At 39.8% G+C, this 13,733-nt stretch overlaps 1 protein-coding gene across 4 annotated transcripts in view; it reads right to left on the reverse strand.

Annotated features, from left to right (window-relative positions):
* LOC140466698 (kelch-like protein 29) overlaps positions 1 to 1,332 on the reverse strand; it is a 388,797-nt gene extending 387,465 nt beyond the window's left edge. For 2 of the 4 annotated variants that reach the window (XM_072562205.1, XM_072562178.1), the window contains exon 1: positions 582 to 910. The gene's annotated coding sequence lies outside the window, so the exon portion shown is untranslated. Of the gene's footprint in view, positions 1 to 581; positions 915 to 1,018 lie in introns of those variants that run through there. The other 2 variants (XM_072562189.1, XR_011955268.1) reach the window with 2 other exon arrangements.
* Positions 1,333 to 13,733: the final 12,401 nt, after the last annotated feature.

Genomic DNA, 13,733 nt, shown 5'->3' on the forward strand with positions numbered 1-13,733 from the left:
TGTACCACACTAACCGCAGCATTCAAAATCTGCTCTGCAATCCACATTCCCAGAATGGTATATAAAAAGACCGTTGTGCGGCTAGATTATAAAGGATTAACAGCCCGGCACAGACTAGGCTGCTTAGACTGCTGGAGAGAAACATTCTTAAATCTCGGAGCAAAATCAGAACGGCTCACTAGACCATCACAACAAACACGATGTGTGACTTAGCTGCACACATTCTATTCAATAATATACACATTTCCAGAAACCCTTCCTCTGCACAATCAACTTTCATAAAGTCTGACAAAGTTAGGAAAACAAAGCGAAATTGCTGGCTCATGGTCACTTTGTAACACACCTTAAACCAGTCTGTTCATTGTTTTTTCTTAAAATCGGTAAACATTTGTCTTAAAGAAAACAGACTCCTTGTGTTTCTGCCAATACCGAACCTTTCATCAACAGCAAAAGCACGCCTTGAGATGATAAGACATTCAGGAGAATATACAATAACATAAAAAGCAAAGGGGGTAGAGGGAAATAGGGTCAGGGGGAAATGCAATTGGGGAAAGAAAAGGGGGAGAAAGGGACCAACTTACTCAAGGTGCAGATGTGCCCGCGGCTTTGGAGTGAGAGACGCTTTTTCAGTAACTTTGGGCTGTCTGAAGGTGTGCAGCGACCGCTGTAAATCCCAATGTTTAATGTGCCACTTGGCCGAGCGAGGAGCAAGTTTTATAGAGAAGGAGGAGGCGCGCAGGCGCAGCGGATGTGAACTGAAAGGAGACAGAGACATAGAGAGAGAGAGAGAGGCAGAGCTCCAGCAGCTCATACAATAACCCACACACAACAGAACCCAAAACAAAATCAAACTCCACGGCTTCCGCTCCTGGAAACCTTTCCCCCACCCAAAAAAAAAATTTGTAAAAGCAGAAGCCAGAGAAGTGGCCCTGTAACATAAACTGCAGCATCTCCCATTATCCAGCACCAAGATACTGTAACTGCAGATGACGATACCATCAACAGCACAGCCCCTTACCTCCACGGCCCGCACTCTGAAGGCGGATCCCTTTGCAAGATTCCCGGCCCTTCAGCTAAAGGGAAGCGGTCCTGTTTGTTTTGGGGGGTTTTTTTTGGTTTTGTTTGTGGTTTTGATTTGGTGTTGTTTGGTGAACCATACAACAGTTCTCCCAGTTTCAATCACATTCTCTTATTTCCAAGGATCAGATGCTTTTATTAATTTTGAATGCTTTAAATGGTTTTTTTTTTCAGGTCTCTCCCTCTCCGGTTGGTAGGCAGTGAGGCAGCCGGACGATAATATTATTTGATTAATTCTAAGGGTTTTTTTAAAAAAAATCTCCCATATTCCCCCTCCTCTCTGCAGCTGATTGACTGCTTCGTTGGAGCTGAGCCAGCCCAAGGAGCAACGCCGGCTTCTCAATCACCTTCCCCACGCTCGCCGCCGATAAACCGGGGCGCGCTCCCGATGGCGGTGCTCACCTCTGCTCAGGTCACGAGTCACTCGCCTCCTCTATATCTCTGCAAGAGCCTGGGGCGTGCCTGGACATTTGCTTTTTCTCTTGCACCCATTTCAGCTTCTCTTTTTTTTTGTTTTAAAATTTAAAACCGGCAGCTTTCGAGCACAGGCAAGGACTGATTAGGGATAGTCAACTTGGCTTTGTGCGTGGGAAATCATGTCTCACAAACTTGATTGAGTTTCTTGAAAAAGTAACAAAGAGGATTGATGAGGGCAGAGTGGTAGATGTGATCTATATGGACTTCAGTAAGGCGTTCAACAAGGTTCCCCATGGGAGACTGATCAGCAAGGTTAGATCTCACGGAATGCAGGGAGAACTCGCTATTTGGATACAGAACTGACTCAAAGGTAGAAGACAGAGGGTGGTGTGGAGGGTTGTTTTTCAGATGGGAGGCCTGTGACCAGTGGAGTGCCACAAGGATCGGTGCTGGGTCCTCTACTTTTTGTCATTTACATAAATGATTTGGATATGAGGATAAGAAGTACAGTTAGTAAGTTTGCAGATGACACCAAAATTGGAGGTGTAGTGGACAGCGAAATAGGTGACCTCAGATTACAACAGGATCTTGACCAGATGGGCCAATGGGCTGAGAAATGGCAGATGGAGTTTAATTCAGATAAATGCGAGGTGCTGCATTTTGGGAAAGCAAATCTTAGCAGGACTTATACACTTAATGGTAAGGTCCTAGGGAGTGTTGCTGAACAAAGAGACCTTGGAGTGCAGGTTCATAGCTCCTTGAAGTGGAGTCGCAGGTAGATAGGATAGTGAAGAAGGCGTTTGGTATGCTTTCTTTTATTGGTCAGAGTATTGAGTACAGGAGTTGGGAGGTCATGTTGCAGCTGTACCGGATATTGGTTAGGCCATTGCTGGAATATTGCGTGCAATTCTAGTCTCCTTCCTATCAGAGAGATGTTGTGAAACTTGAAAGGGTTCAGAAAAGATTTACAAGGATGTTGCCAGGGTTGGAGGATTTGAGCTATAGGGAGAGGCTGAACAGGCTGGGTCTGTTTTCCCTGGAGCGTCGGGGGCTGAGGGGTGACCTTATAGAGGTTTACAAAATTGAGGGGCATGAATAGGATAAATAGACAAAGTCTTTTCCCTGGAGTCGGTGAGTCCAGAACTAGATGGCATAGTTTAGGGTGAGAGGGGAAAGATATAAAAGAGACCTAAGGGGCAACTTTTATGGTGGAGGCTGGTTACAATTGCAACATTTAAGAGGCATTTAGATGGGTACATGAATAGGAAGGGTTTGGAGGATTATGGACCGGGTGCTGGCAGGTGGGACTAGATTGAGTTGGGATGTCTGGTTTGCATGGACGGGTTGGACTGAAGGGTCTGTTTCAGTGCTGTACATCTCTATGACTCTATAACAGCTTCTTCCCTGCTGTTATTAGTGGACCCTCTGACTTTAAATAATTTGATCTTGCTAATGTTGATCCTGTCTCGCAGTGTACCTCAGTCTGTCCAAGTTTGTTTTTCATCTCATGATTTGTATGTCTTGCTATGATCTGCCTGTACTGCTGCCGTACAAAGATTTTCACTGTACTTAGTGACTTGTGACAATAAAGCAATCAATCAAAAATCACTGTAACTTACAAAGTTATTTTACTTTGATACTGAACATGTCATAATTTGCCTTTAGCCTTTTAAAAACCTTTGTTTGTAATTGAAGTGTAAATAGATCTAAAGTAAGAAAAATGTGTGCAATATTTAGTGGGTAATTGTGGAGAGTTAAATGCCCACCCCTACCGTCTCGTCACATGCTTCAGTTCCTCATAGTTAAAAATTGTACCTGCAGAGAGCGTAAAGCTACAAATGTTCACATTGTGCCCCTTTACACCAATACAGTATGAAAAATAGGGAGGTGTAAGTTCATACCTATTGCACCCTAATGTAAATCAGTGGTCACAATGCATTTAATATCAGCAAATGTTATTGCAGCTGTCACTATCTTGTTTAAAAAGTTGCTTTTTTTTGCCTGTCTTTCATTGTGTGACTCTTGCCAGCACCAAAGTAGATGCCAACTATATATTCAAGCTTTAGGAACTGTGGCCTTGTGAATTCTCTTGATGCTTCAAAGGTGAAGGTCTTTGGAAATTTCATTCACCTGATCATCAGTTCTCCATGCATATGATTTTGGGTTGATGACTGAGGTCCATCCAGGCAACGTGACCCACCTAATGCAGTTGGATGTTTGGAAGTTCAGCTTCAATGCTGGTAATGTTGGCTATTTTCAGTGTTTGTGATGGGTTCTGCAGTAGAACGTAAAAGAAGCTGTGGAAGCATTGCTAACAGGAGGGTGCAATGGAAGGTGTACGGGACCTATGGCACACAAGAGGGTGATAAGGACAATGGCATTATACACGTTCAGTTTGGTTTGCACTCAAAGGCTGTGCCCCACACTCATTTTGAGAGGTACACTAAATGTTCTGTTTGCTCTAAAAGACCTAATATCCACTTATTTGCATATTGTGGCATCAAACGAAATGACACTCCCCATGTGGGAAAATTGCTTGTCAGCATTCAGCCTGGATTGCTAAATGGCGGTGTTTGGTGGCCTATATTCAACTTGGAGTGTAGGGTGATATGGGACTGCAGTTTCCTTTCATCTAATTCCCGGTCCAAAATTTTATGTCACCTCACCTGCATTGCAGGTTGGACTGACTGTGGGTCAGGAAAGCACAATCATCAGTAAAAAAGAAGTTTGCGATGTACCTGTGACACTTAAGAACAGGCCTCTTTCAGTCAGGAATCATATCTTTTCTCTCTCCTTTAAAAATTTCTGTTGCCTGCTGCAGTTTTGTGCTGAAAACGATTGTGATAAATTTGGGACTGAAACACATTCCTGCTTCACACCACTGGGAATTCGGGAATGACTTGAGTTCATCACTGTGCTGGACTGATGGTACTGGTTTTCATGAAACTGCTTCAGCATGGCCACCAACTTATCTAGGCATCCATAGTTTTCATGGATTTTCCAAAATCTGTCTCCATTCACTGGTTCAAATGTCTTGGTGAGTTCCATGCAAGTAATGTAGAGGCTTTTATTTAGCTCACAACACTTTTCTTGTATTCGTCTGAGTGCAAGTACAATGGCTGCCTCCGTTTATGCTGAAACTGCACTGACCTTAAGTTCACACTATATAATGTTAGTGTAGGATTGCCTAGTGCACCCTCTTAAATTCCCTCTTTTATGCATTTCAAGAGGACTCAGCCAATTAATTTAACAGGTTAACATCTCAATTAAGATAGTCGGTTAATAAATTCCCAACAAAAAATATTAATGGGCTTGTAAAGAATAATTACAGTGCGACTTCAAGTCTTCCGCAATTAAGATAAAGGAAGACCTGAAAAGCAGAGGTCTTTGTTCTGAGAATGTCAATAATTTTATCCAGTCTGTAAAAAATCTGAATAATTTCCTAATGAGTGATGCTAGGAAGCAAATTCTGCTTAGACATTAGAACACACAAATGTAATGGTGTGGAATTCTATATCTTAATACTTAGGGAATAAATTTATTGGCAAGATTTGCTTTTGAATGAAACAATAATAACTATACAAATAGATAATTAACAAGACAATGCATTGGCTTCACAATTTGCAGGTATTATTTATAGGAACTCACTACACATGCATTCATAGTGAAAATATATTAAAGGCATGGAGTTCTTTAACTCAGAGCTTGGATTAGAGATCAATATTTTACAGACTTCTATCATCTGTAATGGATACAGCATTATCCCCAACGTTCACACTACCTCCTGGGTTACTGTTGCCACTTATTAACTCCTCGTTGAGCTGATAGTCAGAACCAGCCGGCAAATTGCACAGGTACAAAGGTGACCATGTCAATTATTTTGCTGCACTCTGGTTAGTTAACTCTAGCAACAGCTGTAAACACACATTCTATCTACCTTTATCATGTTAAAATGAACTTCTAGTGAATCATACTGTCAGTGTATTCAATATAAACATTTTATATGACACAACGCTGCACCATGTTGTACAGACAGATTCGAGTCAAGAGTGTGGTTTCTTGGGGAGCCCAACAATACTTCCATTGTATTTATTTTTCATAGTATTGACAATTAACTATCATTTCCTTTTAAATTTCCAACATTTTCTTGCTGCTTCAGCAAGCGTTACACTGAATACACCAACAGTATGATTCACTAGAAGTTCATTTTGACATGATAAAGATAAATAGAATGTGTGTTTACAGCTGTTGCTAGAATTAACTAACCAGAGTGCAGAACACTTTGTTTCATGTTTCACTTCAGTTGTAGACAGCTGACTCCATTGTGGTTGTGAACTTCCACAGCTCTCAGTCTGTAAAATTGTGAAATCTTCAGATATCCATGTAAAACGCTAAGACTTTTTATTGATTTCCAGGTACTGTCTCTGAAGGCAGCAGCCACCTATGACTCAATTACTTGGACACTAACTTATGACAGCCATTGATTTATTGTGAGAAAGATTTTTTTGCTCCCAGACCAATTACACCAAAATTCAATCATTTCCAGGCCTTAAGATTGCATAGATTTTCCTGCTTTATCCTATCAACTTGTGAATTTTCTGTATTACTGTTTTCAACCCAGGAGATCTTGAAAACTTTGCAGTAGTCTCTGAAGTAAATTCAGGAAAAACATACCCAATTTGAAGTTATAGTCTCAACAGTCATTGCCTATCTGAATTTATATTTCAGGATCAACGGTACATTCCAATATTGCAGCCCATGTTTCTGTATTTCTTTTATTCTTGGATGTAGATATTGATTTTTAGGGCTGGTATTTATGGTCCATCCTGACTTCCTCTTGTTAAAGTGGTGGTGGGTTTTCTTGTTGAACGCAGCAATACAGTTTGTCTGCTGTAGGTATTCCCAGATTGCTGTTGGGTAGAGAGTTCCAGGATTTTGGCTGAACTATTGAAGGAGGAGAGTTGTCAGTGGACTTATGATTGTGTACGAGCTAAGAAGCCTTCACAAATTTTATCTTTGCATTGTAACTATCCTGCAGAAATGTTGAAGGGGGTGGATGTATATTTTGGTGGATGATGTGCTGATCAAACAGACTGCTTTGTCCTTTGGATGATGTTCAGCTTGTAGATTGTTGTTGCAGCTGTACACATCCAAGTAAATAGAGGGTATTCCATCACATTCCTGACCTGTGCCATTTCAATGGCAGAGATCATCAAGAGGGTTTTGGACACTCCCTTAAATGAGGAGATCATTGCCTGGGACTAAGTGACAACAAACATTTGTGCAACTCATCAGCAGTGGTTGTAATTCATGACAATTATGCATAACAAACAGCATTACTAAGATCACCTATCGTGACAGCTACTTGTTCCATGAATTCAGTCATTGCTCTCAAACTCTTGGTCGATACAATAAGTTATTTTTGTGTGTTTTACAATGTGTATATCTAACTCTTTTTCAAAACATATATTATGCATTTTGCGTTGGTGAACCTTTAGAAAACATCTAATGATAAAATATCAGGAAATTTGTAGATAAAGCGAAAGGTCTAAATGTCTTTGAATAACTGAAAAGGCTCATAACAAATTGTACAGTTCTAACTGTACAGTTGTGATTGAGATATAGAAATAATTTTGTTAAAAGTTGATTTCAACAAAAAGAGCAAACTACGTTTATGCATAATGTCAAGTTCTTAAAAAGGACAAATGAGTAACTGGGTATCACAAATAGAATTCAAAACTTAAAATTGTACAACAGCATGAAAATTCGAAAGTATTATAATAAAATGTAAAGTAAACCCCATTAATAAAGTGGACTTACATTGGTTTTATTAATTTTTGATCGACTTATTAACTACAGTGCTATGCAACAGTCACAAACTCATTTGAAAACGTGACTAAATCTTGATTCTGTACTTCACTTCCAAGTTTGGTGTGATGTTTAGGAGGAGATTCACTGAAATTATTCATCTCAAAGAGAATTGAGGCAAACATGGCTAATCTTTTCCATAGTGTTCAATATCCTTTTCATAGAATCCTGGTGATACCATGGGGCATCGACTCATTGGGGTTTTCAGGTTTATCATGTAGGTGATAATTGGGCAGTGCAGTTCAGCCTCCTTAATCGAATCATTTATTTTCTTTTGTGAACTAAATGAAATGGAAATTAGTGGATTATCTGACCTATTTAATTTAGATACAGCCCAGCTGGGAATGTTGAGCACTTCTTCTGGACGGTCTGTTTGTGAACTTCCAAAGGAATTGCAGCATTTCTTTATGCAGCTGATGATGTGTTGCTGGTTGACTCACCTAGAATCCTGGGTGATTCTTGATATTTAGCTCAACATTGACCCTCCATATCCTGTTAGATAGTTCATAGTGTGGCAATGTGGCGTTGTGCATGTCAAAAAGGAATTGTTGAGATTTCGGATAGTAGATTTGAGGGATATTTGTCCCAGTTGTCAGTTCTTAACAATACCTGGCTTAAATGAAAATTTGAGGAGAGTGTATGCACTTTGCATCATGAAAACAAATCATAGTTTTCTGGACTTCTCAGTCACTTACTTTAGTTTGGATTGGCCTGGCACCTGCAGGATGTTTGAACAAATATTTCAAAGACAATGATTAATGGCTTAATATTCTAATGATCATTGGCACGTACTGCTGCTACAGCAGCTTTGTTCATTTGAACTTAACAGAGGTTATTGCCACATAAGGCTGGCATATTGTAGTCAACAAGCGTTGCCATAGTCCATCTGTGGAAAAATTGAAAAACCATATGTGTATAACACATAAATGCTCAGTTCAGGTCACGAGGGATTATGATTGTTATAGCCCCAGGTTACACCGTCATGCAGGTAGATATAAGGCAAGCATGAGTCACCTCCCATAAGATTAAGTTGCTCAGACCACTTACTGGGGGATCTGAGCTAATTAACTCAACAAATATCCATGGTAGTCTTGAATTTGTGACACTAATATTTCATTAATAGCTCATAATCAAATTTTACAATGCCCTCTGACACCGATGTGACCAAATAGTTTTTACTTGACTTCATTGCAGTGTTTGCAGTCTGTCCTTATTGGTGATTGTTGATAAAGAACAGTAAGGAATTGGGAGAATTAACATCCTGTTAAGCCAAAATTAATTTACAAATTGAATACAATCAGAGCAAAATTATTTGTTCTGTTATAAAATTAACCAGAAAATGCAGTGACATTAATTTGGAATTAAATAAACCTGTTAAGTACATATTCTTGTGACTAAAGAAGCAGACACTAGATGGAGACATCAAAAGCATTTGGACCAGCTTGGTATCTTCTCCATAGAACATTTTGAGAAATATTAATATGTATTACTGAATACCTTTTTACACTTCTCATTGTCACAGTAGAGAGGAATAGCATTGTTTTGTTTTATAAATTTCAAATGTTATGCTGTAATTACTAACAAGGACACAGTCAGAACGCCATAAGCAGTCTGTAGGCCAACTTACTAATTTAAATATTGTTATCAAGTAGTGTATTAAAATGGAAATGGCATTAATATCTATTTAAAGTAAACATTCTTTTGTTTAAAGTGATTCATTATAGGTGAAAAAAAATCATAAACATGCATTGTTCATGAAGTGTATCATTCTGATAATATTGTACACATGCTCAAAATTGCTATTGGTGTGTTTATGTAGCAACAAATTATCAAAGATGCTTGCTAAAAATGAATAACTTTATCACTGCTTGTATGTGTGAAAGTAATTAATTATTTGTATTAAAAAGGCATTGTTTTTAATTTTAGAAATGTGTGAAAGGAGGTGTTCTATTTTATGATGTTATCCAATAGATAAGCATTGGTACTGAGCAATTGGCTGATTGCTTTGACCCATACGGAGATGATAATGTTTATGGTCCTAATTTGGCTAATGAATGCAAACCCAATCTCCAGCATCAAATTGTCATTCCCTTGTGCGTGTTCATTGGCTAAAGTATATTTTTGCTATACCATGTCACTTGCTGATTTCACCTGCTTTTGCTCTGGTATTCTTGTTGACCAGTTGGTAATGGCTTAAGAATGGTCAGCATCATACAAAAGTTATATCGCATCATAGGTTTGGCTGGTGTTATCCCAACTAGAAAATGAGGAGTAGATCAGTCTGTGTGAAGTGGAATGTTCGCTCAAATGTTTTCTGTTTCTGTTATATTACACCTCAACAATGCATATGCCAACTAACTCCTTAGTCCAACCCTTCAGATGATTATCAGTTAACCTGCTGTATATTTACTGGTTTGTTGTATATTTTGTATATCGGATTTACCCCAAAGTAATGCAGAAATTACACTAGTTGTATGACTGCAATAGGTTTATTTACAATTTGTTCAGACAATCCTTTCTCACAGTGTTGAATTGTTCAATGCCACCATTTGATTCTAGTTTTTATTTCAATGTCAGATGGTGATGAATTCTGTAATTAGCTAAGAACTCCGTGGAAACTCTGGGTTGGAAACAAACTGCGATTCATTTTCATTAGAGATAATCTCTGGCAAATGCTAATTTGTAAACAATTTGTCCAGAGTGTTGAAAGTAAATGGTGGTTATGGTATTTGTCATTGCCAGTTTCCGCCCATTTGCAATTTAGATCATGAACTATCAACACAATAGGCTATAAAAATAAAGTGCTGTTGATGTTGGACATTTAGAACATAGAACATAGAACAATACAGCGCAGTACAGGCCCTTCGGCCCTCGATGTTGCGCCGATCAAAGCCCACCTAACCTACACTAACCCACTATCCTCCATATACCTATCCAATGCCCGCTTAAATACCCATAAAGAGGGAGAGTCCACTACTGCTACTGGCAGGGCATTCCATGATCTTACGACTCGCTGAGTGAAGAACCTACCCCTAACATCAGTCCTATATCTACCCCCCCTTAATTTAAAGCTATGCCCCCTTGTAATAGCTGACTCCATACGTGGAAAAAGGTTCTCACTGTCAACCCTATCTAACCCCCTAATCATCTTGTAATCATCTTGTAATCATCTTTGAAATACAAACAGTCAACTCTAGAGAAATTCAACTGATTTGGCAGTATCTGTGGAGAAAGAAATAGAATTGATGTTTCGAGTCTGATATAACTCTTCTTCGGAACTGAAATAGGTTGGAAAAGGGGGGAAAAGGAGAAAGTGGAACTTATGGTGAGGGTACCCAGAGCAAAAGACAAAGAGAGTGGTAATTATAGTAGATGGACGATGTTGATGATGGATGATGAGTAGGTGTTAACGGTCAATATTAATAACATGAAATAAGTTAGTGCTGCTGAGAGCAAAAGCATGCAAACAAGACATGGGTGATAAATGATGGATGGGATGTGTAACAAAAGATGAAGCGTAATTATCCAGGTTGGAAATTGTTGAACTCAATGTCAAGTCCGGAAGGCTGTAAAATGCCTGAGTGGATAACGAGATGTTAGTCCTTTAAGAGGAGCAAATTACTGCAGATACCGAGATGCTGCCTGACCCGCTGTGATCTCCAGCATTTGTTGTTTGCAGTGATATTCCTCCAGCTTGGGTTAGACTTTGATGAAACACTGCAACAAGGCTAAGATAGACATGTTAGCATGAGGGCAAGATGTTGTACTGAAATAGCAAGTGACTGCAAGTTCCGTGCCATTTAGATTAGATTAGATTAGATTACTTACAGTGTGGAAACAGGCCCTTCGGCCCAACAAGTCCACACCGCCCCGCCGAAGCGTAACCCACCCATACCCCTACATCTATATCTACCCCTTACCTAACACTACGGGCAATTTAGCATGGCCAATTCACCTGACCTGCACATCTTTGGAGTGTGGGAGGAAACCGGAGCACCCGGAGGAAACCCACGCAGACACGGGGAAAACGTGCAAACTCCACACAGTCAGTCGCCTGAGGCAGGAATTGAACATTTAGTAGACAGAGGGAAGGTTTCTATTAAACAGTTCACCCAGTCTCCATTCGTTCTTCACTATGTAGAGATTGTGATCAGAAAATGCCGAAGGCTAGGTTGAAAAATGTACAGGTAAGTTGCTGCTGCACCTGCAAAGTGTGTTTGGAGTCTTGGACAGTGAGGAGGGAGGAGGTAAAAGGCATCTGTTAAACCTTCAGGGATTGCATGGGAAAATGCTCTGGGGTTGGTGAAGAGGGTTTCGAATTGGACGAGGGTGTTGTCAAGTGAAGCATTCCTGTTGAATGCTGACAGAGGAGGAATAATTTATTTTCACTGTCTCACCTCATTGTCCCCCAACAGCACTCGATCTGCTGCTACCTTCATGCCAAGCTCCACAACCAGGACTGCCCTGGCAGACCCCATCATTTCAGCCTATTCCTGTTCTGTTGATCTTATTTATCATCTCTGGGATCCCCTTGTCCATTGCCCTTCAATCTCAACACATCTTCACCTTCCCATTCAATTGCAAGAGGTGTATAATTTTCCCTTTTACCTCAATCCTCCTCACTGTCCAGCACACCTTCTATTTCCTTCATTCTATTCTAGCATATCTGATGTTCTCAGTGTGGTCTCTTCATCTTTGGCAAGACCAAAAGCAAACAATCGCAGCTGGCCATCTTGCTGAACTCTGTCTGTAAGAATGATTCATAATTCCTGACATTTGTCATTTCGATGTATTATCTACCTCTCTTCTAATATTTCTGTCCTAGACCTGCTGCAGTGATGCCCAATACAAGCTGGAGGAACAGCATCTCATTTCCTGTTTGAGCATTTTACAGTGTCAGGACCCAGCACTCAGTTCAACAACTTCAGACCTGAGCTCTGTTCTCCATTTTTATTACTTTGTGGTGTTGTCATGGTTTTTTTGACAAGTTGTATGGTTTTACAGATTTTTCGTTAAGTATACAGCTTGTAGCTTCTAATGAACCCACCCATTGCTAGCCAGCAGACTGCTTCACAGGATGGAATCATTTTGACAATACTCAGAAGTCATTCGTGGGAAATATGCAATACTAATTGCTGTAGTGCTTTTGGGATAACTTCTTGAGTTCTGTGTGCTTTCCAGTTATCACCAAAGAATGCAAGTTCATTGTGTACTTGACAGTATGCAACCAGCACTCCCTTCAATCCCTAATAATGGCTTATTTTCTGAGGTGGTGTACTTATCAACAAGTCTTTCCCCAACTCCTCCTGCAGACCAAAATTCACAATCACATGGCAAATCAGTGCAATCAAATAATCTTCAACACTGAAAGTTGCTTCATTAGCACAGGCCCTATCCACAAGACTTTAGCTAAACATATCAGTGACTTGACTGTGCGAACCTAGAAGATACAAGGCCTTCAAGTAATAGTGATGAAGATGATCTGACCATTTGTGGATAAGTAAAGATTGATAACTTGATCATGATGTGTCTAATGATATGATCAGTACTAAATACTCAATGTAGACTTTCTACCAGATTTGAAACTGTACAAACATTCATGATGGTTGAGGATGCTGACTAGCGCTTCCCACTTTCCTGTAGAGTATTTATATTGTAAACTTGAAGAGTGCTGCAGGAGTTAAGAGAAAGTTGTGAAAAATAACAATGGTGACATTTTTGGCTCAAAATTTGACCCCAACAACAAGAGGTCCACAATCTGAACTGACTGTTCCTTAAAATGGTGCTTTTCCATTTTTGGTGGCACCCACATGTCCTGGCTCTGTCTCTTGGAAGAAATCCCACACGCTCAAGCTAATGATGTGCTCTTCTTCAACAAATAACATAGGTTTACAGAATGGACGAATTTTAAGCTAAAGTTGCACTTTTCCCTTCCCATGCTGTTATGACTTGGTAAGCATTTCCATAAAATATTTGACTGGGATGATACACCCATGGACGAGATTGCTGAGGTCTCCTCATCAATGCTCCTTGCATGTGAACAAGTAGAATTGTACCATTAAGGATGCATTTCTGTGAAACTTCTTTAAATTCAACCTGGTTAATTTGATTTGGGCAGCAAGGTCATGGCTCTTTTCAAGGTTAAACCATCATCCTCTGTTAGCAGGTATTTCCTAATTCATGGAATTGAAGTCTTTAACTAATTGGTCGCAATTTAGTTTCTTTGTGGTTGTGCGAAATTCACATGTAGAAGTCAGTTGTCATGAAATTGCCACATAGCGTTTAATGGACTCACAATTTCCCTGAGACCTCTAGTAGAGCGTACATTACTTAATCATCACACTTCCTGTTATCCCAAAGTACTTTCTGGC

Source organism: Chiloscyllium punctatum, chromosome 3 (genome assembly GCF_047496795.1).
Source record: "Chiloscyllium punctatum isolate Juve2018m chromosome 3, sChiPun1.3, whole genome shotgun sequence".
Lineage (NCBI taxonomy): Eukaryota > Metazoa > Chordata > Chondrichthyes > Orectolobiformes > Hemiscylliidae > Chiloscyllium > Chiloscyllium punctatum.